The sequence below is a fragment of the Stenella coeruleoalba genome, assembly GCF_951394435.1.
Source record: "Stenella coeruleoalba genome assembly, chromosome: 2".
Lineage (NCBI taxonomy): Eukaryota > Metazoa > Chordata > Mammalia > Artiodactyla > Delphinidae > Stenella > Stenella coeruleoalba.
In genome coordinates, this window is record NC_137147.1 from 182247810 (window position 1) to 182274474 (window position 26665).

The 26665-nt window shown below is 45.3% G+C and overlaps 1 protein-coding gene and 1 long non-coding RNA gene across 10 annotated transcripts in view; one reads left to right on the forward strand and one right to left on the reverse strand.

Moving 5' to 3' along the window:
- Positions 1 to 26665, forward strand: part of ODAD2 (outer dynein arm docking complex subunit 2) — a 219812-nt gene that overhangs the window by 190004 nt on the left and 3143 nt on the right. The gene's annotated exons all lie outside the window — the stretch shown is intronic.
- The window catches only part of LOC307183152, an 84667-nt gene continuing 72173 nt past the window's right edge, over positions 14172 to 26665 (reverse strand). The window contains exons 2-3 of the long non-coding RNA XR_013827386.1: positions 18712 to 18884; positions 14172 to 16173 (exon numbers count right to left, since the gene is read on the reverse strand). This is a non-coding gene — a long non-coding RNA (uncharacterized lncRNA). The remainder of the gene's footprint in view (positions 16174 to 18711; positions 18885 to 26665) is intronic.

The window sequence follows — 26665 nt, forward strand, 5'->3', positions numbered from 1 at the left end:
TTTATGTCATAGAGTGTCCTGCCTATGTTTTCCTCTAAGAGTTTGATAGTTTCTGGCCTTACATTTAGGTCGTTAATCCATTTTGAGCTTATTTTTGTGTATGGTGTTAGGGAGTGATCTAATCTCATACTTTTACATGTACCTGTCCAGTTTTCCCAGCACCACTTATTGAAGAGGATGTCCTTTCTCCATTGTACATTCCTGCCTCCTTTATCAAAGATAAGGTGACCATATATGCGTGGGTTTATCTCTGGGATTTCTATCCTGTTCCATTGAGCTGTCCTTCTGTTTTTGTGCCAGTACCATACTGTCTTGATTACTGTACCTTTGTAGTATAGTCTGAAGTCAGGGAGTCTGATGCCTCCACCTCCATTTTTCGTTCTCAAGATTGCTTTGGCTATTCGGGGTCTTTTGTGTTTCCATACAAATTGTGAAATTTTTTGTTCTAGTTCTGTGAAAAATGCCAGTGGTAGTTTGATAGGGATTGCATTGAATCTGCAGATTGCTTTGGTTAGTAGAGTCATTTTCACAATGTTGATTCTTCCAATCCAAGAACATGGTATATCTCTCCATCTATTTGTATCATCTTTTATTTCTTTCATCAATGTCTTATAAATTTCTGCATACAGGTCTTTTGTCTCCTTAGGTAGGTTTATTCCTAGATATTTTATTCTTTTTGTTGCAATGGTAAATGGGAGTGTTTTCTTGATTTCACTTTCAGATTTTTCATCATTAGTGTATAGGAATGCCAGAGATTTCTGTGCATTAATTTTGTATCTTGCTACTTCACCAAATTCATTGATTAGGTCTAGTAGTTTTCTGGTAGCATCTTTAGGATTCTCTATGTATAGTATCATGTCATCTGCAAATAGTGACAGCTTTACTTCTTCTTTTGCGATTTGGATTCCTTTTATTTCCTTCTCTTCTCTGATTGCTGTGGCTAAAACTTCCAAAACTATGTTGAATAAGAGTGGTGAGAGTGGGCAACCTTGTCTTGTTCCTGATCTTAGTGGAAATGCCTTCAGTTTTTCACCATCGAGTATGATGCTTGCTGTGGATTTGTCATATATGGCCTTTATTATTTTGAGGAAAGTTCCCTCTATGGCTACTTTCTGCAGGGTTTTTATCATAAATGGGTGTTGAATTTTGTCAGAAGCTTTCTCTGCATCTGTGAAGATGATCATATGGTTTTTCTCCTTCAATTTGTTAATATGGTGTATCACATTGATTGTTTTGCGTATATTGAAGAATCCTTGCATTCCTGGAATAAACCCCACTTGATCATGGTGTATGATCCTTTTAATGTGCTGTTGGATTCTGTTTGCTAGTATTTTGTTGAGGATTTTTGCATCTATGTTCATCAGTGATATTGGCCTGTAGTTTTCTTTCTTTGTGATATCTTTGTCTGGTTTTGGTATCAAGGTGATTGATGGTGGCCTCATAGAATGAATTTGGGAGTGCTCCTCCCTCTGCTATATTTTGGAAGAGTTTGAGAAGGGTAGGTGTTAGTTCTTCTCTAAATGTTTGACAGAATTCGCCTGTGAAGCCATCTGGTCCTGGGCTTTTGTTTGCTGCAAGATTTTTAATCACAGTTTCAATTTCAGGGCTTGTGATTGGTCTGCTCATATTTTCTATTTCTTCCTGATTCAGTTTTGGCAGGTTGTGCATTTCTAAGAATTCGTCCATTTCTTCCAGGTTGTCCATTTTATTGGCATAGAGTTGCTTGTAGTAATCTCTCATGATCTTTTGTATTTCTGCAGTGTCAGTTGTCACTTCTCCTTTTTCATTTCTAATTCTGTTGATTTGAGTCTTCTCTCTTTTTTTCGTGATGAGTCTGGCGAATGGTTTATCTATTTTGTTTATCTTCTCAAAGAACCAGCTTTTAGTTTTATTGATCTTTGCTATCGCTTCCTTCATTTCTTTTTCATTTATTTCTGATCTGATCTTTATGATTTCTTTCCTTCCACTAACTTTGGGGTTTTTTTGTTCTTCTTTCTCTAATTGCTTGAGGTGCAAGGTTAGGTTATTTATTCGAGATGTTTCCTGCTTCTTTAGGTGGGCTTGTATTGCTATAAACTTCCCCCTTAGAACTGCTTTTGCTGCATCCTATAGGTTTTGGGTCGTCGTGTCTCCATTGTCATTTGTTTCTAGGTATTTTTTAATTTCCTGTTTGATTTCTTCAGTGATCACTTCGTTATTAAGTAGTGTATTGTTTAGCCTCCATGTGTTTGTATATTTTACAGATCTTTTCCTGTAATTGATATCTGGTCTCATGGTGTTGTGGTCGGAAAAGATACTTGATACAATTTCAATTTTCTTAAATTTACCAAGGGTTGATTTGTGACCCAAGATATGATCTATCGTGGAGAATGTTCCATGAGCACTTGAGGAAAATGTGTATTCTGTTGTTTTTGGATGGAGTGTCCTATAAATATCAATTAAGTCCATCTTGTTTAATGTATCATTTAAAGCTTGTGCTTCCTTATTTATTTTCATTTTGGATGATCTGTGCATTGGTGAAAGTGGGGGTGTTAACGTCCCCTACTATGATTGTGTTACTGTCGATTTCCCCTTTTATGGCTGTTAGTATTTGCCTTATGTATTGAGGTGCTCCTATGTTGGGTGCATACATATTTACACTGGTTATATCATCTTCTTCTTGGGTCGATCCCTTGATCATTACTAGTGTCCTTCTTTGTCTCTTCTAATAGTCTTTATTTTAAAGTCTGTTGTGTCTGATACGAGAATTGCTACTCCAGCTTTCTTTTGGTTTCCATATTCGTGGAATATCTTTTTCCATCCCCTTACTGTCAGTCTGTATGTGTCTCTAGGCCTGAAGTGGATCTCTTGTAGACAGTATATATATGGGTCTTGTGTTTGTATCCATTCAGCCAATCTGTGTCTTTTGGAGGGAGCATTTAGTCCATTTACATATAAGGTAATTATCGATACTTATGTTCCTGTTCCCATTTTCTAAACTGTTTTGGGTTCGTTTTTGTAGGTCTTTTCCTTCTATTGTTTTTCTTGCCTAGAGAAGTTCCTTTAGCATTTTTTGTAAAGCTGGTTTGGTGGTGCTGACCTCTCTCAGCTTTTGCTTGTCTGTAAAGGTTTTAATTTCTCCATCAAATCTGAATGAGATCCTTGCTGGGTAGAGTAATCCTGGTTGCAGGTTTTTCTCCTTCATCACTTTAAACTTGTCCTGCCAGTCCCTTCTGGTTTGCAGAGCTTCTGCTGAAAGATCAGCTGTTAACCTTATTGGGGATTTCCTTATGTGTTATTTGTTGTTTTTCCCTTGCTGCTTTTAATATGCTTTCTTTGTATTTAATTTTTGACAGTTTGATTAATATGTGTCTTGGCGTATTTCTCCTTGGATTTATTCTGTATGGGACTCTCTGTGCTTCCTGGACTTGATTAACTATTTCCTTTCCCATATTAGGGAAGTTTTCAACTATAATCTCTTCAAATATTTTCTCAGTCCCTTTCTTTTTCTCTTCTTCTTCTGGAACCCCTATAATTGGAATGTTGGTGCGTTTAATGTTGTCCCAGAGATCTCTGAGACTGTCCTCAGTTCTTTTCATTCTTTTTTTCTGTATTCTGCTCTGTAATAGTTATTTCCACCATTTTATCTTCCAGGTCACTTATCCGTTCTTCTGCCTCAGTTATTCTGCTATGATCCCATCTAGAGTATTTTTCATTTCATTTATTGTGTTGTTCATCGTTGGTTGTTTCATCTTTAGTTCTTCTAGGTCCTTGTTAAATGTTTCTTGCATTTTGTCTATTCTATTTCCAAGATTTTGGATCATCTTTACTACCATTATTCTGAATTCTTTTTCTGGTAGACTGCCTATTTCCTCTTCATTTGTTAGGTCTGGTGGGTTTTTACCTTGCTCCTTCATCTGCTGTGCACCACCCGCCGTCTCCGCCCATGAAGGGGCTTCTAGTGTGTGGAAACTTTTCCTCCTTCACAGCTCCCTCCCACTGGTGCAGATCCCGTCCCTATTCTTTTGTGTCTGTTTTTTCTTTTGCCCTACCCAGGTACGTGGGGTTTCTTCCCTTTTGGGAGGTCTGAGGTCTTCTGCCAGCTTTCAGTAGGTGTTCTATAGGAGTTGTTCCACGTGTAGATGTATTTCTGGTGTATCTGTGGGGAGGAAGATGATCTCTGTGTCTTACTCTTCCGCCATCTTCCCCTGGACCCGGTATGTTTGTTTTCTTGTTATTAATTAGTACCATTTGTTTTCAGCTTAAGGAAGTCCCTTTAACATTTCTGAGCTAGGTCCTCATTCTCCCAGCAGATCACTTAAGTTGTGTTTTCTCTTCTCTGCCTTTTCTTCTTAAAAGAAGGAAAGATTCTCCTAAGTTAGCAATCTGAGTGATTTAGTTTTCTCTAGGCTATACCTTCAAAGTCAGCCCCAGGTCTTTTTTGCATATCAAAAACTTGGCCTAATTATTACGTTCAGGCAAGAGAGAATAGTGACTCAGACCAGTGCTGTGGAGGTAGTCACAAGAGGTCCAACTCTGGGCGCATTTTGAAGGTGGAGCCAACAGATTTGTTCATGTCTTGGATGAGGGCCATGAGAAACGAGGAAGCTGAGGACACTGCAATGTCTTTGGCCCAAGCAAGTGGAGAGATGAGTTGACATGAATCGAGATGGGGAGGCTGTGAGAAAACGGGTTTCAGATGGGAGAATCAGGAGTTCAGCTTTGTCCATGTAAAATTTAATGTGTATTTTTATATCCAAGTTGAGATGTCAGCTAGGCAGTCAAATGGTCAGAGTTCAGGTCAGAGCTGGAGACTTAAATTTTATCATTCCACTCCTTGATATCATATACATCATATGTACAACTTATATTCATCATATACATGTATACACAGACGACACACAGTTGACTTTGAACAGCATGGGTTTGAACTGTGTGCGTCCACTTCTTTGCAGATTTTTTTCAATAGTTGGTTAAATCCATGGATGTGGAACTACAGTTACAGGGACCAACCACGGGACTTGAGCATCTGTGGATTCTGGGATCCGTGGCAGGTCCTGGAACCAATACCCTGTGGCTACTGAAGGGTGACTGCATATATGTATTTATATTTACATACACACATATAGCTTGTCTCTAAAATAACTTACCTCTAAATATTCTCTCACAAAAGTGATTTAACAATAGGACGCAGACAGCCACATGGACTTTCAATCTCTTCCCAAAGGGAGAAAACACAAGTTAAATGTAGGCACTGTATCCAGAATTGATAACAAGAGGGCATTTTTCTTAGAGTCTGGAGGAAACCTATGGACTATTCCAAGTAAGATAGATAGCAAATTAAACTCCTGAGTTTAATTTTTCTTCCTTCTGAAATCTACTAACAAACAACATTACATTCAAGAAACTTAAAAAAACAACAACAACAAACCAACAGGGACAAGGAAAATTGGAGAATTGCAGAGGAGAACGTAATAAATTTGTATATGTTGAAATTCAATGGGAGAGTGGCAACTGCCCAGCAGATCTGAGGAATCAGAATGCAAAGTCAAAAGTGGGGAAAACTGAGACCAAATCCAATTTGCAATGTGGAAGCCTCAAAATATCAGGAACTAGTAGGACTAAGTACCTCTGGAACTGTTTGGTAGGGTTGAGGGTGCAGGCTCCAGTAAGGAAGACTGGGTGAAAGCTAGAGCCCCTTGTCCAACTCCACCCCACAGAGTCACTGCTGTCCGCAGCCCAGCATCTGTCTACAGAGGGTAAAACAGTGTCTCTGGGCTGGAGGACAGCAGCCACTGTGAGGTGTGGCTACTCTACCCAAGGTGGAGATTAAGCTCCATTGAATGGAGCTCTCTGTCCTACTCACTCACAAATCTCTCGACGCCGATCCTTTACTCGCTGGCTAGAGTCTGAAAAGCTCTTTCTTGCGAAATTTGACCAGCTCAACACAAAAGCTATCAAGATACTGACCTGGGGAGAACTTCAGCCAGCCTTCCCAGGGCCTCTGCTGGCTTGTGGGAAACTGTTGTGTGGATGGGAAAACGTTATTTTCTCTGGGTAGATGAAGCTTTGCTAATGTCGGACTTGAAAAGCAGATCACAGTTTTGTGGGAGGAAAAAGGCATCCCTTCTTTCAGGAAGACGCATAGCCTCTGACCAGGGTTCATGAACTGGTAAGTAACTGAGGGCTGCATTTGAGCCCCCTTCAATCTGGTGTCTTCATAGAGAGCACCATTGTAAGTGGCCCTGAGACCACCCCGATCACCCTGTAGTAAAGCACAAAGTCAGCAGGCCCCACCTACATACTCAAAATCTCCAGTCATCCAATGAGTAGCTGCATCTAAAGGATGTCTTGAACCTGTAAGGTAGAATCTGAAACAAACAGAAACAAATCAGTCCTTGGAAGAAACACAGTGTAGCACAGAGAAGAAAAAAATCAACATCCTCAGGTGACGTAAAAGGTGTCACATCCATGAGACCAGAATTGGACTCTACGAAAAAAAAAAAGCATTCAGGAAGCACAAATTCAATAGAATAGTTGGAAGATAAAGGTAAAGAAACCTCCCAGAAAGTGGAGCAAAAAGATAAAGAAATGGAAATAGGAAAGATTAAGAAAAAGAGAACACCATGCAAAAGACATAACTTCGGAAGACTGGCTTCAGAAGGAGATAATTGAGAAAACGGAGAGGAGGAAATGGAATGAAATTACTGGAGAATTTCCCAGAACTGAAGTGCATGAACCACTAGATTGAAAGGGCCTATCAGGTGCCTGTATACAGTGGATAAAACAGGCCTACGATGAGATGCGGCACTGTAAAATTTCAGGACGTTAAGTACACACACACACAATTTTGTAATCTTCAAATGAGAAAGAAGGAGAGAGACAGAGAGAGATCACAAAGCAAACATCAAGAATCACTTTGGACTTCTCAACAGTAACACCAGAAGCAAGAAGAAAATGGAGCCTTGCCTTCAAAACTCTTCCGACTCCTCAAAAATGACTTCCAACCTAGAATTCTATACCAAAGCCAACTGTTAAATTACGTATGAAAGAAGTCATCTAAGTCTTAAGAGATTGACCTCCTTTGCACATTTTTCAGGAAGCTACTGGAGGATATGATTACCCTTTTAATATCTTTCAGATGTTTTCTAAACCTTCAAATAGAATATTGACGAGCCCAGCTCATATTCTAATTCATACTTGGTCTTGTTTGAACACATATTGGTGAAGTTCCTGACTGCTCTATTTCAAAGTCATTTTACCCCACAAAAGTGTTCTTTGAGCTCCTAAGAACCAGAGGAAAGCCATAGTGAAACTCAAAGCAAAAATACAGAGCAGTCTCTTCCTTCTTCTGCAGCACCCGGCCTATATTCCGGCCACCAGAGCCCCCAAGGACTGTGAGCCCTATCTCTCGGGTCTCCCTGATTTCTCCAGAAAGGACTCTTGGAACCTATCACAGAAACAGAACTTGACAGGGACTCAGAGACTCTGTCCCACCGACCTATTCCTGAGAAACTCTGCCCTCTCTTCTACAGAGGTGCTCAAGCACATGACCCAGCCTCCACTGCCCAGGAGCAGCCTAACCTCTTCTTGAGAGGGTCAGTTGTTCCAGCCAATTGTAGACACTTTTCATCACTGTCACTAGTGTTGGGATGAGTGTACAGCTCCTGAAGTATGTTTTCTACTAGAGTACTAAGGGCTAACAACTGGAGCGCAGTTACTGTGAGCCAGGCCTTGGTCCAAGAACCTTAAAAATATAACTTACAGATAATCGTGAACTCGGGGTCATCACAGGTGGCCTCCCATGCCCATTCCGCATGGCCTTATCCTAGACTGCACCTTCTCCTAGCTCACCCCTGCCTTCCGCTGAGAGCAGTTGCAGGCTGGGCACTTATCTTTTTCTTATCACATCTTGTAAAGGGGAAGAGATTAATAGTAATAATTTAAAATACTAAATTATCAGTTTATTTATTTCCCTTCTCTACCATCTTCTCCACCTTCCTTCACTTAGACTGAGTTACCCTTAACACTTGCCAACCCAATAGGAAGAAAAATATGTGAGTGAAAATGCATTTGAGTTCTGGCCAGCCTTGCAACTGAGTTTATAGGATAGTCCTTTTGCAGGAAGGAGCTAGAGAAGTTTTATTATTCTAATAACACAAGAGGTGTGGGTGAGCTCTGTCTTTTTATAATATAAATTAATAAGTTATATAGTTTAGCCTTACATTTCCGTGAATATTTAAAATTCATCCAACTTCTCCTATTTCCCGTTGCAAATATATTCCAGATCCAAGGCATTTATCCCACTTTAATTATCTACTATATGCCTTTGTTCATCCGTGGGGGTCTGATGTCCTTCTGGACTAGAGACTGACACAGGAGGGGACTCTAATCTGAACAGAACTCATCATGTATTAGAATGAACACAGACTTGTGTTAGTGCAACTTCCTTGCCTTATGTTTTTGTTCACTTAACAGGACACCACAAACCTCCTGTTAACATTAATTTCCAACATAATTAGATTAAAATTGCATATGTGGATCAGTCCAGTTGGAACTCTAGCAGAGAAAGTGAGCTGACAGCAAGTTTTATTTGAATCTCTCTACTCAACAACAAACAACCTCCAATTCACGACAACAACAATAGTAATAAAAAGGATCATCCTTTATGAGCATGTAGTGTAAGCACTTTACATTCATCATCTCATTGAATCCCCACATCTATCCCATTAAAATGGCATTATTGCAAATCCTAATTTTACTGATAAGAAAACTGAGGCTCAAAGATGGGGGAGTAGAAGGACGTGCGCTCACTCCCTCTTGTAAGAGCACTGTGGCATCACAACTACCTGCCGAGCAGTCATCAACAGGAAGACACTGAAACTCACCAAAAAGACACCCCACATCCAAAGACAAAGGAGGAGCCACAGTGAGATGGTAGGAGGGGCACAACCACAGTAAAATCAAATCCCATAACTGCTGGGTGGGTGACTCACAAACTGGAGAACACTTATACCACAGAAGTCCACCCACTGGAGTGAAGGTTCTGAGCCCCATGTCAGGCTTCCCGACCTGGGGGGTCCAGCAACGGGAGGAGGAATTCCTAGAGAATCACACTTTGAAGGCTAGCGGGATTTAATTGCAGGACTTCGGCAGGACTGGGGGAAACAGAAACTCCATTCTTGGAGGGCACACACAAAGTAGAGTGTGCATCGGGACCCAGCGGAAGGAGCAGTGACCCCATAGGAGACTGAACCAGACCTACCTGCTAGTGTCGGAGTGTCTCCTGCAGAGGTAGGGGGTGGCTGTGGCTCACTGTGAGGACAAGGACACTGGCAGCAGCAGTTCTAGGAAGTACTCCTTGGCGTGAGCCCTCCCAGAGTCCGCCATTAGCCCCACCAAAGAGCCCGGGTAGGCTCCAGTGTTGGGTCACCTCAAGCCAAACAATCAACAGGGAGGGAACCCAGCCCCACCCATCAGCAGACAAGCAGATTAAAGTTTTACTGAGCTCTGCCCACCTGAGCAACACCCACCTGTACCCACCACCAGTCCCTCCCATCAAGAAACTTGCACAAGCCTCTTAAATAGCCTCATCCACCAGAGGGCAGACAGCAGAAGCAAGAAGAACTACAATCCTGCAGCCTGTGGAATGGAAACCACATTCACAGAAAGACAGACAAGATGAAAAGGCAGAGAGCTATGCACCAGATGAAGGAGCAAGATAAAACACAAGAAAAACAACGGAATGAAGTGGAGATAGGCAACCTTCCAGAAAAAGATTTCAGAATAATGATCGTGAAGATGATCCAGGACCTCAGAAAAAGAATGGAGGAAAAGATCGAGAAGATGCAGGAAATGTTTAACAAAGACGTAGAAGAATTAAAGAACAAACAGAGATGAACACTACAGTAACTGAAATGAAAACTACACTAGAAGGAATCAATAGCAGAATAACTGAGGCAGAAGAACAGATAAGTGACCTGGAAGACGGAATGGTGGGATTCACTGCTGCAGAACAGAATAAAGAAAAAAGAATGAAAAGAAATGAAGACACCCTAAGAGACGTCTGGGACAATAATAATTGCAGCAACATTTGCATTATAGGGATCCCAGAAGGAGAAGAGAGAGAGAAAGGACCTGAGAAAATATTTGAAGAGATTATATTAAAAACTTCCCTAACATGGGAAAGGAAATAGCCACCCAAGTGCAGGTAGCGCAGACAGTCCCATACAGGATAAACCCAAGGAGAAACATGCTGAGACACACAGTAATCAAGCTGGCAAAAATTAAAGACAAAGAAAAATTACTGAAAGCAGCAAGGGAAAAATGACAACATACAAGAGAACTCCCATAAGATTTACAGCTGATTTCTTAGCAGAAACTCTACAGGCCAGAAGGGAGTGACATGACATATTTAAAGTGATGAAAGGGAAGAACCTACAACCAAGACTACTCTACCAAGCAAGGATCTCATTCAGATTCGATGGAGAAATCAAAAGCTTTACAGACAAGCAAAAGCTAAGAGAATTCAGCACCACCAAACCAGCTCTACAACAAATGCTAAAGGAACTTCTCTAAGTGGTAAACACAAGAGAATTAAAGGACCTACAGTAACAAACCCAAAACAATTAAGAAAATGGTAACAGGAACATACACATTGATAATTACCTTAAACGTGAATGGATTAAATGCTCCAACCAAAAGACACAGGCTCGCTGAATGGATACAAAAACAAGACCCATATATATGCTGTCCACAAGAGACCCACTTCAGACCTAGGGACACATACAAACTGAAAGTGAGGGGATGAAAAAGATATTTCATGCAAATGGAAATCAAAAGAAAGCTGGAGTAGCTATACTCATGTCAGATAAAATAGACTTTAAAATAAAGAATGTTACAAGAGACAAGGAAGGACACTACATAATGATCAAAGGATCAATCCAAGAAGATACAACAATTATATATGCACCCAACATAGGATCACCTCAATACATAAGGCAACTGCTAACAGTTATAAAAGAGGAAATCGACACTAACACGATAATAGTGGGGGACTTGAACACCTCACTTACACCAATGGACAGATCATCCAAACAGAAAATTAATAAGGAAACACAAGCTTTAAATGACACAATAGACCAGATAGATTTAATTGATATTTATAGGACATTCCATCCAAAAACAGCAGATTACACTTTCTTCTCAAGTGCACACGGAACATTCTCCAGGACAGATCACATCTTGGGTCACAAATCAAGCCTCAGTAAATTTAAGAAAATTGAAATCATATCAAGCATTGTTTCTGACCACAGTGCTATGAGATTAGAAATCAATTACAGGGAAAAAAACGTAAAAAACACAAACACATGGAGGCTAAACAATATGTTACTAAATAACCAAGTGATCAATGAAGAAATCAAAGAGGAAATCAAAAAATACCTAGAGACAAATGACAATGAAAACACGACGATCCAAAACCTATGGGATGCAGCAAAAGCGGTTCTAAGAGGGAAGTTTATAGCAATACAATCCTACCTCAAGAAACAACAAACATTTCAATTAAACAATCTAACCTTCCACCTAAAAGAACTAGAGAAAGAAGAACAAACAAAACCCAAAGTTAGTAGAAGGAAAGAAATCATGAGATCAGAGCAAGAATAAATGAAATAGAAGCAAAGAAAACAATAGCAAAGATCAATAAAACTAAAAGTTGTTTCTTTGAGAAAATAAACAAAATTGATAAACCATTAGGGAGAAAAAGAGGGAGAGGACTCAAATCAATAAAATTAGAAATGAAAAAGGAGAAGTTACAACAGACACTGCAGAAATACAAAGCATCCTAAGAGACTACTACAAGCAACTCTACATCAGTAAAATGGACAACCTGGAAGAAATGGACAAATTCTTAGAAAGGTATCACCTTCCAAGACTGAACCAGGAAGAAATAGAAAATATGAACAGACTCATCACAAGTAATGAAATTGAAACTGTGATTAAAAATCTTCCAACAAACAAAAGTACAGGACCACATGGCTTCACAGGTGCATTCTATCAAACATTTGGAGAAGAGCTAACACCCATCCTTCTCAAACTCTTCCAAAAAATGGCAGAGGAAGAAACAATCCCAAACTCATTCTATGAGGCCACCATCACCCTGATACCAAAACCAGACAAAGATACTACAAAAAAAAGAAAATTACAGACCAATATCACTCATGAATATACATGCAGAAACTCTCAACAAAATACTCGCAAACGGAATCCAACAACACGTTAAAAGGATCATACACCATGATCAAGTGGGATTTATCCCAGGGATGCAAGGATTCTTTGATATATGCAAATCAATCAATGTGATACACCATATTAACAAACTGAAGAAGAAAAATCATAAGGTCATCTCAATAGATGCAGAAAAAGCTTTTGACAAAATCCAACACCCATTTATGATAAAAACTCTCCAGAAAGCTGGCATAGAGGGAACCTACCTCAACATAATAAAGGCCACAGCAAACAGCATTCTCAATGGTGAAAAACTGAAAGCATTTCCTGTAAGGTCAGGAGCAAGACAAGGATGTCCACTCTCACCACGATTATTCAAAATAGTTTTGGAAGGCCTAGCCACAGCAGTCAGAGAAGAAAAAGAAATAAAAAGGAATCCAAATTGGAAGAGAGAAAGTAAAACTGTCACTGTTTGAAGATGACATGATACTATACATAGAGAATCCTAAAGATGCCACCAGAAAACTACTAGGGCTAAGCAATGAATTTGGTAAAGTTGCAGGATACAAAGTTAATGCACAGAAATCTCTGGCATCCCTATACACTAATGATGAAAAATCGGAAAGAGAAATTAAGGAAACACTCCCATTTACCACTGCAACAAAAAGAATACCTAGGAATAAACCTACCTAAGGAGGTAAAAGACCTGTACTCAGAAACCTATAAGACACTGATAAAGGAATTAAAGATGAAACAAACAGATGGAGAGATATGCCATGTTCTTGGATTGGAAGAATCAGTATTGTGAAAATGACTGTACCACCCAAAGAAATCTACAGATTCAATGCAATCCCTATCAAATTACCAATGGCATTTTTTTTACAGAACTAGAACAAAAAATCTTAAAATTCTTATGGAGACACAAAAGACCCCAAATAGCCAAAGCAATCTTGAGGGGAAAAAAACAGAGCTGGAGATATCAGGCTCTCAGACTTCAGGCTATACTACAAAGCTACAGCAATCAAGACAATAGGGTACTGGCACAAAAACAGAAATATAGATCAATGGAAGAGGATAGAAAGCCCAGAGGTAAACCCATGCACCTATGATCAACTAATCTATGACAAATAAGACAAGGATATACAATGGAGAAAAGACAGTCTCTTCAATAAGTAGTGCTGGGAGAACTGGACAGCTTCACGTAAAAGAATGAAATTAGAACACTCCCTAACACCATACACAAAAATAAACTCAAAATGGATTCGAGACCTAAATGTAAGACCGGACACTATAAAACTCTTGGAGGAAAACATAGGAAGAACACTCTTTGACGTAAATCACAGCAAGATCTTTTTTGATCCACCTCCTAGAGTAATGAAACTAAAAACAAAAATAAACAAATGGGACGTAATGAAACTTAAAAGTTTTTGCACAGCAAAGGAAACTACAAACAAGACGAAAAGACAATCCTCAGAATGGAAGAAAATATTTGCAAACAAATCAATGGACAAAGGATTAATCTCCAAAACATATAAACAGCTCACGCAGCTCAATATTAAAAAAACAAACCACCCAATCCAACAATGGGCAGAAGACCTAAATAAACATTTCTTCAAAGAAGACACACAGATGGCCAAGAGGCACATGAAAAGCTTCTCAACATCACTAATCATTAGAGAAATGCAAATGAAAACTATAATGAGGTATCACCTCACACCAGTTAGAATGGGCATCATCAGAATATCTACAAACAACAAATCCTGGAGGGGGTGTGGAGAAAAGGGAACCCTCTTGCACTGTTGGTGGGAATGTAAACTGATACAGCCACTATGGAGAACAGTATGGAGGTTCCTTAAAAATCTAAAAATAAAACTACCATATGACCCAGCAATCCCACTACTGGGCATATACCCAGAGAAAACCATAATTCAAAAAGACACATGCACCCCAATATTCACTGCAGCACTATTTACAATAGCCAGGACATGGAAACATCCTAAATGCCCATCATCAGATGAATGGATAAAGAAGATGTGGTACATATATACATTGGAATATTACTCAGCCATAAAAAGGAATGAAATCGAGTCATTTGTAGAGATGTGGATGGACCTAGAGACTGTCACACAGAGTGAAGTAAGTCAGAAAGAGAAAAACAAATATCGTATATTAACGTTTATATATGGAACCTAGAAAAATGGTACAGATGAACCAGTCTGCAGGGCAGAAATTGAGACACAGATGCAGAGAACAAACGTATGGACACCAAGGGGGGAAAGTGGCAGGGTGGGGTGGTGGTGGGATGAATTGGGAGATTGGGATTGACGTGTATACACTAATATGTATAAAATGGATGACTAATAAGAACCTGCTATATAAAAATAAAATAAAATTCAAAAAAATGTATCATGTAGAAATCTTACTTGGCATAGTATGCCACAATAAAGCAAAAACATGTACTTATACAAATGAAAAAAATAAAAAAAGAAAAGGATAAAACCTGAGGCTCAGGGAAAGTTACCCCAGGTCATACACAGTGAGGAGAATATAAGACTGAAAACCAGACTGTCTGAACCCAAGGTGTATGAGCACGTTCTTTTTTCTTTTTTACTCGAATTATCTTTGTCACTTTGATCTACCCAATAGCAAAATGCAATTCTAAACAACTGTGTCCATGTGTGTCTTTTTATCCATCCTTACCCTGTCTTTTCTTCGGCATTCTTATCCGGGAAACCTCCGTAGACACAAATGTTCTTTATATTTGATAGGAAGCAAAATGGGAGAGTGACTTGAAGCTGTTCCAAGTGACACCGTGAGCTTCTGCCCAGGGCGTGCAGAGACTTGTCCCTTCCTTTTCCTCTAGTACAGAACAGGGTCCCATGAACTCTGATCCAGCCAGAAACCAAGTCATTCTCCATTTCTAGCATTCTGTAGCAGAGGGCTGTTAGGGCACTCTTTGTTATGTGACCTATTTCTCCCACCCAGGACACCAGACCCAACACTCTAATCTCGTGTGTGTGTGTGTGTGTGTGTGTGTGTGTGTATCTGGGCACAACAACGCTCTAGTGGAAGGCTCATGTAAAGACAACTTGAGGGAAAACCAAGGACAGACCTACTCCAGTGTGAAGGAACGTCTACACAGAAAGGGCAGTGGATGGAAGAGCAGACCCCTCCCAAGCTCTGTGGACATGGCCCTTGGATCACAGGGCGTGTGCTCCTGTCACCCAGAGGCAAGCTGGCACCATGCAAAGGCAAGCTCCTTGCTTCACTTCGCTGAAAAGCAGAATCAGAAGTTTTGCCCCAACCAGCAAATGTAAAATGTGTTTTGAGGCCCATGGCTCTGGGGAGCTGCCAGGTGAAATGAATTACCAAGGCTCAGAGTTGGGGTCGGGACCCACCGAGAGTCTGCAGCAGAGCACAGCCTGCCGGACAGCCAGGAGGCCGCTGGTCCGGAGGGCAGGGTCCAGAGGCATCGTGTGTTCCTGGGTCGCGCAAACCTCACCTCAGTGCCTGGGAAACTGACAGCAGAAGAAGGGTTCAGATCAGCTCTGGGAACGCCAGAGTTTTCTGGAAAACCCGCTGAGCTCAGCATGCATGCAGGTATTTCAGCGCTCCTCCGGCTCTAATGAGAACTCCTATTCCCAGCCTGGGTTCACCCGAACAATGTCAAGTCAAACCACAAGAAAATCTGTTATCACTCAAATTGGTACTTGCCATACATACTTTTCATACAACTGAAATATTACATAAAGTCATGAACTGTTAGTTGTAAAAGTAGAAGTTGGACGCAGACTCTGATTCCCTGGCTACCTTGGTCTCACCTTCCAGGGGATGTGAAGCTCGGGTCCCAGCTGCGTTCTGAGGGTGTGTGCCTTGTGGTCAAAGCCTTCGCCACTGGAAGAAGTACTCGTGCGCCCGATCCACAGACCACTCTCGGTGCACCTCCCCGTGTCCTCGTCCACACCAACGCTGTGAAAAGTTATGTGTTGGAATGACGTTTTGAAGTGCCCTGTGCAATTAAGTTCTAAAGCAAGGGAGCTGGTTTTCCTTCAGTGTGTATATGAAACGCCCAATAAATTTAAGGCCTCTGGGTACGTTTGGGGGAGGGGGAGGATGAAAAAGAGGAAAGTTTTGGAAAGGAACACTTCAAAAAGGTGAATCTGAGGTGTTTTTCTTCCTTATAAGATTTTAAAATGTTTTTATGGTTGGAAAAAGTCTACAAATCAAACAGTACATACTGGAAAACAGTGCATGCCCATTCCATCATCCCTGGCGCCCAGCTTGCACCTCACCTTCCTAAGGAAAGCACTCCTTTTAAGTGATGATCGCAAAGTATCACATACCCCCTTCCCCTTGCCATGTGTGTTAGTGACGTGAAAACATGCTGCCCTTTACTTTCGGTCAGCTGCCCCTCAAATGCAGGATTTTGCACTGAGTTTCCATTATGTGGCTCTCTGTAGTCGTTTTAAAGCGTTCCCCTGGGTGCCCTAGTTCGCCTGTGACGCTCTTAAGAAAAACATATATTCCTGAGCCCAATTCAAAACCAAGACACATACACGGTACATGCTGTTCAGATAACGGTTTGGGAAAGTCGCACATCCTCACTCAACTTGTAAAGCAGCATTAGCTGCGCAGCCTCTGCATGTATTAACAATGCGACGAGTAGCATTCATTAACGGCAAAATGAGGTTCAGGGAAAATAAATTCAGAGATCGGCATCACCCGGGGAGGGTCCTAGCAATGCCTTTCAAGGATCAAGCCCTCCACACCTTCATCAGGCAGAGAACGTTACCCTTCCAGCTCTGCACCCTTGACTGGGAATGTTCCTGGGTAAGGAAGACGGCCAGAGCAGGATAAGGTTAACCAACAAAGAAAAATCCCAGTGCCTGGCCCGTAGTAAGCTTGGTAGCTAATGAAACCATTTCACGCTGTACAAACATCAGGTAGCCTGTGGCCTGAGGCCAGTGAGTCACAGAAGCTATGTTTAAGGGGGCAGCTGTCACCTCTACCACACGTGCCTTTCTAAGCCATGCTTTTCTCCTTTCATCTATTTTTAAACCTTTCACCCTTGTCTACATTTTAGTCATTTAAAACACTGGACTGCTGGGCTCGCCTAGCATTCACTCACCACCATACTGGATACGGAAGGAAGCCTCACGGTGAGAGCAAGAAACGGAGGCAAAATTAATTCCCCAGAGAGTAGTAGTCCTTCCGCTGCACTCAGGAGAAGTTCGGTAACAGATAGAGCCATCTAGGCAGGTGGGTCACAAAGGTACGGCACTGACTGAACGCTGTGCTCTGACACAGCGTGTGTGGCGGCACAGGGCATGAGCCCTCCCAGCAGCCCTGTCCAGTGGACTCCCGCGGCCGCCAGCACGCCGCAGGCTGTCACAGACACAGGTGCCAACAGCGTGCCAGACATTTCACACCACTGTTCACTGGTTGGTGTAATTTGAAATTATGTAACTGGCATCAAGGGCTTGGGAATAAATGCACCTGCTCCTGGAAAGCTGGAGAGGGGACCACAGGACAGCGCCCAGGCCTGAGGGTGAGCATGGGAAAAACACCGGCCCGTTTTGGGCAGCATCAGCCAATGGGCTGCTTTCTAAGGGAGCCGCGCCAGGCAGCGGCGGCAGCGGCTGAGGCCAAGTGAAGCCTGGACCATCGGTACCCACGATGTCAACCAGAGACGAGGTAGGGCCTGGAGCAAGTGCTGACAGGGGCAGAAGGACCACAGGGCCAAAATGCCTGCTTCCTCGTTCTCAAACGAACCAGGGCTGGGCTCCAAAGAATAAATGCCAGAAGCAGACTTTGGAACTGGTGAAGAAATCACCATGGTCATGGATAGCGATTCAGAGCACCTGCTTTGTCCTGGGCCCTTGGTTTACGGGATTCGAGCGCGTAACCTGGATGAAGCCAAGCCCCTCACGGTCCATTCGTGACTGGGACGTGCAGTCCGAGACACACGAGACTGGCCGCCCAGGAGCAATTGGAAGTAACTGTTATCCTGGTTTCCCTCTCTTGAAGCTAGAGAGCACAGTCACGCTCTGTTAAGAGCACTGTTAAGCTCTCTAAAATCTCCTACCTTTGTTCCACGCAGTATCTCTCTCTGAAGTTGCTCCCGAATAAGCCCCCTACTCCAAGCTCTCCAAACCCTCTTCAACACCGGGTGGATCCTCTGCCCTCTCTCTGCCTTTCCCCTTTCCTTCCCATCTGTTGTGGCTTCTCTCCACAAGGAATCCTCTGCCCTTTCTGCTGTAAAGTCTCCCTGCCTGTGCTTCTCCAGTTTCCCCCTCACACACGGCCTCAGGGAACAATCAGACAGAACTGTAAGGGGGGGGGGGATACAAAGATCACAAGACAGAGAGACCGCAAGAGCCTGTGAACACAGGTGGTCAAGCACTTTTAAAGGTGTGTACTGTCTCATCCATCTTCACGATGACCCTCAGAGGTAGGTGATCCCATTAAACACACGAGAAGGCAGAGCTGAAAGGCTCCGTAACTTACCCAGTAAGTGGAGAAGTCAGGATGCAAATCGAAGCAGCTGCAACCTCAAAGCCCCGGCCGTGACTACTATTTGACGCTGCCTTTTCTGTAGAGGAGCTGGACAGCATGAGGAGCCGTCTAGTTCCTCACTCAGGTGGTTGGGGTTCACAGCTAGAGCTTCATTTCACTTCTCCCTGGATTTAAAAAACCAACAACAAAAACTGCTGCAGGAGAGGCCCAAGACTAGAGCAGAGTGAGGCAGGCTATCCCCGCGAGGCAAGCTTAGGTGAGTTCTCCGTACCAAGTCTCTGTCCCTATTGTCCTCCAGTTTTCTGAATAGCATATGCAGGGCAGTTGGACACTGGACCATTTCTACATCTCATTTGCTTGTAGAAATCAAGCTTTTAAGGTGGCATCAGGCCCCCTAATCCAGGGCCCAGAAACATCTACAGGTAACTGACATTATGATGACATGACTATAATTTTAAAAATTAATATAGTAATAAATATTGTCTATTAAAGTGATTTAGACTGGTGGGAGAATGTTAATGCTGTATTTTATAAGACAGTGGGATCAACGAGGGAACTCATGAACTCATATTAATCATCTATTGTACTTGGGAAAAGGAGGGAGAAAACCCTCAAGTGATTATATCATTTGCTGAGAAACTGATTGGAACGTTTGGTTTTGATAAAATAACTAATTTGAAGATTGGAAAGTAGAATGAAGGGGAAACGGGCCCCTCTGAGAATAGAGGATTTAGGCTCCCTCGACGTCAAGCCTGGGATGCTCTTAGTTAATGGTTTAGGAATGATGCGGCAGCGTCAACGCCCCACGTTTACAGCAAGCGCTCCACACGTGAAGATAACGGAAGGTTACAGTGATGAGGTGGGAGACCACAATCTGTGAGAGCATGAAAAAAAAGTGGTGGATGAACTTCTGTGCTAAATACACATTCAGAAGAGACAGTGTAAATCTCATATCGTCATATCTGCTTTAAAAGGTTTCATATAATAGTAAAGTGAGGCATAAACAAATAAGTAGGTTGGTAAAAATACCAAACTGTAGATCAAGAGTTGAAAGCTGCAAGCTAGGAAAGGGGCTCAAGTGTGAGCTGCTATAAAAAGACTTTTAGGCTACGTGCTACAGTAGCCAAGGAGAGCTGGCTACCACTATGTTCTTCCTTCCACTTTTCCACTATTTCCTCTTTCTGCAGAGAGAAAGAGACAGAGAATGAGAATATAAACTGTGTTCGTGTGTGTGTGTGTGTGTGTGTGTGTGTGTGTATAAAACTGTGTAACAATGTTATACTGACCTATATTCCCATGGCCACATCCTGGACTTTGTCAATTCTCAAGACAACCTCATCTGTAAATCTTCAACTCCAAATCATCCATTCTCAGACTGTAACGTCCTATTTTTCCACTTCTTCCTGTGCTTCACTCCCACTAACACTGTTTTCCTACCTCACTGAGGTCTCCCTTCCTAATTCTCCCAGATTATCAGTAGACTTCTGTTTTACTTCCCTTCCAGCCCAGCCCAGACTGCATGGCTGTTCAGATGAATTACAGTCCTATAATATATGTCCTCTGTCCTACATCCTACGCCTAGGTTATTGAATGATGCTGGAGAAAAGCTCGCAATAACGCTCTTAAAAGATAAACGGAGGCATTTACAAGAGTCTGTTTGAGCAAACACTGATTCATATCAGGCGGCACCAGATTGAACATGGTTAGGAGGTTTCACCGACCGGCGCCGGGGGGTTATAGAGAAGATGTCACCAAAAGCGGGGTCGGGCTGCTCGCCACTCAGAAGCCAACGAAGAGGCAACGTTGGTGGAAAGGAAAGTCTGCTTTATTTTGGATGCTGGTAACCGGATCGGGGGTGGGAGGAGGGTGGACCCCTGTCCAAGGGCCTACTCCCTCCCACACCCCCCTGACAATCAGGGGACAAGAGCTTTTATAGACGGAGAGAGGGGGCTCTGTGCAGAAACAGCACGGTCAGCTCTGACGGTCATCTTGACATTGGTCGCGCGGTGGTCTGACCAGAGTCATCTTGATCGTTTAAGTACAGTTAGTCTTTAGTTCCAGGGTTGCTTTGTTCCCATTTCTTGGAGGCCAGCTCTTGGAATCGTGGCAGCTTCTGTCATGGCTACAGTCAGGTCATCATGTGGTTAACCTCTCCCACCTGGTGGGGCTTCAGTACCTACAGGACAGCTCACAGGACATGGCTCAGAACAGTATCTATAGCCCTTGAAGAGGAACTAAAGGTCCTTGACTTTGCTTAATGACTAAACTATTTTTATTTAGTCTTGTTGGACTGTTTTCCTTTGTTTCTGCATTTTCTCCCTTCTCTGATTAAACTTATTCTTTGGCTAAAGTGTTTCCACAGACAAAAGGCAGGCTGAGAACACGGGGGGCAAGCACCATAGGGTCCTGCTCCGTTTCAAAGAGGTGGAAGCAAAGCAAGGAAGTGACTCGATTGGCCACAGCTTAAGTAGTTGCCTTATTTGGGAAAGCCTAGCTGGTGATTTGTGATTGGTTGTTTTTAAGTTGTATTTTCTCAGGTTCAAGTGCATTGACTCTAGCTGAGGTTTTGCTTTGCTTATGAAGGCTACCAGGGCATTAGAACCACCTCACCTAATGGCCTCCTTGTTTAATTATGTTAACAATGCAAAACTCACACGGCGTGAGCTCCCCTAAAAGGCCCTGTTTCCTTGACTCAGAAGAGAGTAATTCTTTTTATTTATTTTTGGCTGCACTGGGTCTTCATTGCTGCACGTGGGCTTTCTCTAGTTGCGGCGAGCAGGGGCTACTCTTCGTTGCGGTGCGCGGGCTTCTCATCACAGTGGCTTCTCTTGTTGGACAGCATGGGCTCTAGGCACGCCGGCTTCAGTAGTTGTTGCACACGGGCTCAGTAGTTGTGGTCCATGGGCTTAGTTGCTCCTGGACCAGGGTTTGAACCCATGTCTCCTGCATTGGCAGGCGGATTCTTAACCACTGCACCACCAGGGAAGTCCAAGAATGGAGATTTTAAATGGGCATTGAAAAGAACAAGGAAGTGACCTAATTAGAGACATATTTAGATTGCTGGGCAGTGAGAGGATCCGGTTGGGGCTAGATTTACGATGGGTTCATTTGCCTTGTTGCACACATATTGTCTCCAGCAGGGCTCAGTTAGAGGTGAGGCCACGGGGAAGACAGAGTAGGTTATGGTTTTAATGGATGGATGTCATAAGGAGGCTTAAGAAACCGCTGTAAGGCCAGCAGGTCCGGGGAAGGGCCCAGGGAGCCAGACGGAACCTCGCCAAGGAGGCTGATGCAACCGACCGGTCTTCCCGCTCCCCGAGGGGCGGAACCAACGGCTCTGAGGCTGATGCAACCGACACCTGACATTGCCACAACACCTGAAAGATCACCCAAAAAGGGGGCTGCTTCACACAGCAAGCGCCTCCCCTGCGTCCACCCCGATAAATTTTGTTCGCGCCTGCACCCGGGCGCGACTTCTCTGGCCCCTTTCTCTCGGGCCAGTGAACCTCGCCCGGGGAGCGTTCCCAAATAAAGCTCATTTAAGCTCTCCTCCGTTTTTGGTGCCGTTCCTTACATTTGGTGCCGAAACCCGGGAGGGGTACCCAGCCCCACAAATTACCGCGGGGCCACCCCTCCCGACCGGGGACCTCTGCTCACCCACTCGATCTGGCAGAAGCAGGGTAAGTCCCTCCTTCGTTCCCCTTGACCCCCGGGGGCCCTACCCACCGGACTCCCTGTCCTTAACCGCGGCCGCGTCAGGGACTCCTCCGTCCTCCCTCCGAGCCTCGGGCGATTGTGGAGACGTCCCAACCGCCTGACTGCTCTCGGATCCGCCGTGACCAGAGACTGAGACCAGAGACGTCTCTCTCTTTCTCTATTCACCCGGGGACAGACCGGAGGTCATGGGGAATCCAAACCAGATCCTAAGGCACCCCTGGGGTGTCTCCTGGCCAACTTTACAAAACTCGGCTTTTCTCAAGATCTCCGCCGCGGGCGGCTCGTATTCTATTCCACCGAATAGAGGAATAGAATGGCCTGGCCACGGTACCCTCTAGACAGTCAATCTAAATGGCCTCCTGAAGGAACTTTCGATTTCAACATCCTCCGCGATTTAGATAACTACTGCCGCAGGACGGGCGAATGGTCCGAGGTCCCCTACGTCCAGGCCTTCTGGTATTTACGCTCCCGCCCTTCCCTCTGCGTCGATTGTTCAGCTTCCCAGATCCTTCTTGCCAAACAGACATCTCCTACATCCAAGCCCCTAATTTCCTTTGACGATGACCCCTCTCCACTAGCCAACCCACCCGAATCTCTCGCCTCTCCCCGCTCCAGAGCTCCTCTCCAACCCCCACCCTACCCTGGACCGGCCCCTCTCCCTCCCGAGCCCACCCCAACGCCCCCCACCACTCCCCCACTCCCCCCGTCAACCTCCCCCTTGGCCCCCCCCTTCCCCCGCTTCCTCCCCCTCCGCCTCTCTCTCTTTGCCCCTCTCCTCGCCAGTCAGCTCACACGCCCGCTCACACCACCACGACTCCCAGGACCCAGACCTTCTCTGTCCCTTAAGAGAGGTGGCCGGAGCGGAAGGATTAATTAGGGTTCATGTTCCCTTTTCCCTCCAAGATCTCTCTCAAATAGAAAAGCGATTAGGCTCCTTTTCTGCCGACTCCTCCCGCTACATCAAAGAATTTCGCTACCTCTCTCAAGCTTACGATCTAACCTGGCACGATATCTTTGTGATCCTATCTTCTACTCTGACCCCCGACGAGAGGGAAAGAATTCTAACTGCTGCCTGAAACCACGCAGATCAGGTCCACCTCACTGATAACTCTATGCCCGTCGGAGCCACTGCCGTTCCTGGCACCGATCCGGGCTGGAGTCATCAGGACGGCCAAGACGGTCACCACAAACGCGATCTAATGATCCAATGCCTCTTGGCTGGTATGCAGGCTGCCTCCCACAAGATTGTCAACTTCGAAAAGCTAAAAGAGATAACCCAAGAGCCCAATGAAAATCCAGCCGTTTTCCTCAACCGCCTTACAGAGGCCCTAACTCTCTACACCCGCTTGGACCCCGACACCCCCGCAGGCGCAACGGTCTTGGCCACCCTCTTTATCACCCAATCAGCCCCTGATATCAGAAAAAAACTTAAGCGGGCAGAGGACGGCCCCCAGACTCCCATCCGAGACCTGGTAAAAATGGCCTTTAAAGTCTACAATGCCCGTGAGGATTTGGTAGAGTCCAGCCGACAGGCCCGGATGCACCAAAAGGTGGCCCTCCAGACCCAAGCCCTCGTAGCCGCCCCACGGCCGGCCATCTCCCACGGACAACATCCACGGGACCCGCCGAAGGCAGCCCCGGCGGGGGCCTGCTTCAAGTGCGGAAAAGAGGGGCACTGGGCTCGCCAATGTCCCAATCCCCGGCCTCCTTCCAAGCCCTGCCCTGGCTGCGGGCTAACAGGCCGTTGGAAGAGTGGCTGCCCTACGGCCGGCCCTCCCTCAGCGCCTCCACGCGGAGGGCGGACCGACCCGACGGCTCCACCACTCAAACTCCTGGGATTGGCTGACGACTGACAACACCCGGACTGGAAGACCCCCATCACCCTCGCCGAGCCCAGGGTAACGGTACAGGTAGCGGGTAAGTCCATCTCATTCCTGGTGGACACGGGGGCTACCTATTTGGTCTTGCCTACATATTCCGGGCCAGTTTTTCCTTCCCAGATCTCGGTTATGGGCATCGATGGTAAGCCGTCCTTCCCGCTCCAGACCGGCCCCCTCTCATGTTCCATCGAGAGGCTCCCTTTCACTCATTCTTTCTTAGTCATACCATCCTGCCCGGTTCCTCTGCTAGGTCGTGATGTTCTCTTCCAATTAGGGGCCTCTCTCCAACTTGCCAGGCTTGATCCTAAGGCCTCCTCCTCTCAACTCCTGCTCCCCCTCCTCAGTCTGCAGCGGAACCCTCTCCCTCCTCTCTTCCTCCTCCCATCTCCCCCAACTGGATAGACCCCCAGGTCTGGGATAGATCAAAACCCATAATAGCGACACACCACCCCACGTCCTAATCCGTCTAAAAGACCCCTCTAAGTTTCCATCCAGGCCCCGAGTCCCCAGCTCTGAGACTCATCTAAGGGGCTTGCAACCTATTATCACCAGACTCTTAGATCAGGGGCTCCTCGTCCCCACGGACTCTCCCTGCAACACCCCCATCCTGCCTGTCCGCAAGGCCTCAGGAGTTACCGCCTGGTCCAGGACCTCCGCTGATCAATGAGGCGATAATTCCCCTCCACCCAGTTGTGCTTCCCGCCAGCTCACTGGACGGTTCTTCCCCAGGGCTTCCGCGACAGCCCCACCTCTTTGGCCAGGCTCTGGCGCGGGACCTCGCTTCCTGCCCTCTCACCCCCAGTATAGTCCTCCAATACGTGGATGACCTCCTCCTCTGTAGCCCATCTCTCAGTCTCTCAAAACAGCACACTGCTGACCTCCTCAATTATCTTGGCTCTCGGGTCTCTCCAGCCCAGGCCCAGCTGTCTATACCCTCAGTAACCTACCTGGGAATCCACCTTACCCCCACAACAAAGAGCCTGACAGCCGAGTGCACCCAGGCCATCCGCGACCTCCAACCTCCAGAGGCAGCTGACCAGCTTCTCTCCTTTCTGGGCCTAACGGGATTTTCCCGACGCTGGATCCCTGACTTCGCTCTTCTTGCTAAGCCCCTATATTTAGCTGCTAAAGAAACCCCCAAGGACCCCTTACCTCTCCCTCCACTGTTCGACGGGCCTTTCTCACCCTCAGAGACACCCTGATATCCTCCCCTCCCCTGTCTCTGCCTAACCCAGACCGTCCTTTCCACCTCTTCGTAGATGAACGGATCGGAATAGCTACTGGACTCCTTGCCCAACCCGTAGGGCCTTCCTATCGCCCCGTGGCTTACCTCTCCAAACAACCTGACCCAACCATTCGGGGACGGCAACCACGCCTCCGAGCTGACCAAACACTCAAACTGACCCTGGCCCGCCTGCTGACGGTATTCTCCTCCCACCGACTGGCCGACCTCCTCGGCCATAAGGCTCTCTCTCTCGGGCGCCTCCCGCATCCAGGAATTCCACCTGCTGTTCATTGAAAACCCTGCTATCTCCCTCGACCTCTCCCCCCCACCTAAACCCGGCCTCCCTCTTGCCTATCTCTGACACCGGGACCTCCCCTTCTCACTCCTGCCCCCAAGTCGTAGAGGCCCTCAGCCCGCCGAGGGAGGGACTCTTTGATACTCCACTGTTAAACCCGGACCGCACCCTCTTCATAGATGGCAGCTCAATACTCGGCCCCGACGGACACCGCCGGGCGGCCTACGCGATAGTAACCATCTCAACCATTATCGAGGCCAACCGCCTCCCAGAAGGGACAACCTCTCAAAGGGCTGAACTGATCGCACTCACGCGGGCCCTCGACCTCTCTAAGGGCCAAAGGGTCAATGTCTATACAGATTCAAATACGCCTTCCTGATCGCACACAGCCGCTCGGCTCTTTGGAGGGAGCGCGGATTTTTGACCACCAAGGGCTCCCCGGTGGTCAACGCCTCCCTCATCGCAAAACTCCTGGATGCCCTCCAGCTGCCTGAGGAGGTGGCAGTCACCCACTGCAGGGGCCACCAGTCTCCTTCTAACCCAACAGCACACGGTAACTCAAAGGCTGGCTCCGTGGCCCGCGAGCTCGCCAGAGAGGCCCCTCCAGCTCCGATCTTGTTCCTCACCACCTCAATCCGACCCGCATACGACCCCCAAGAAGAGACAGCCCTACTATCCAAAGGGGGCCACAGGACCGAAAAAGGATGGATTTTTATGGACAACAAAGTTGCCCTCCCTTCAGCCCAAGTGGCCAGCCTCCTAGCAGACATCCACAAGTCCCTATACATTGGCCCGAGGGCGATGTTCCATTTCCTAGATCCCCTCTTC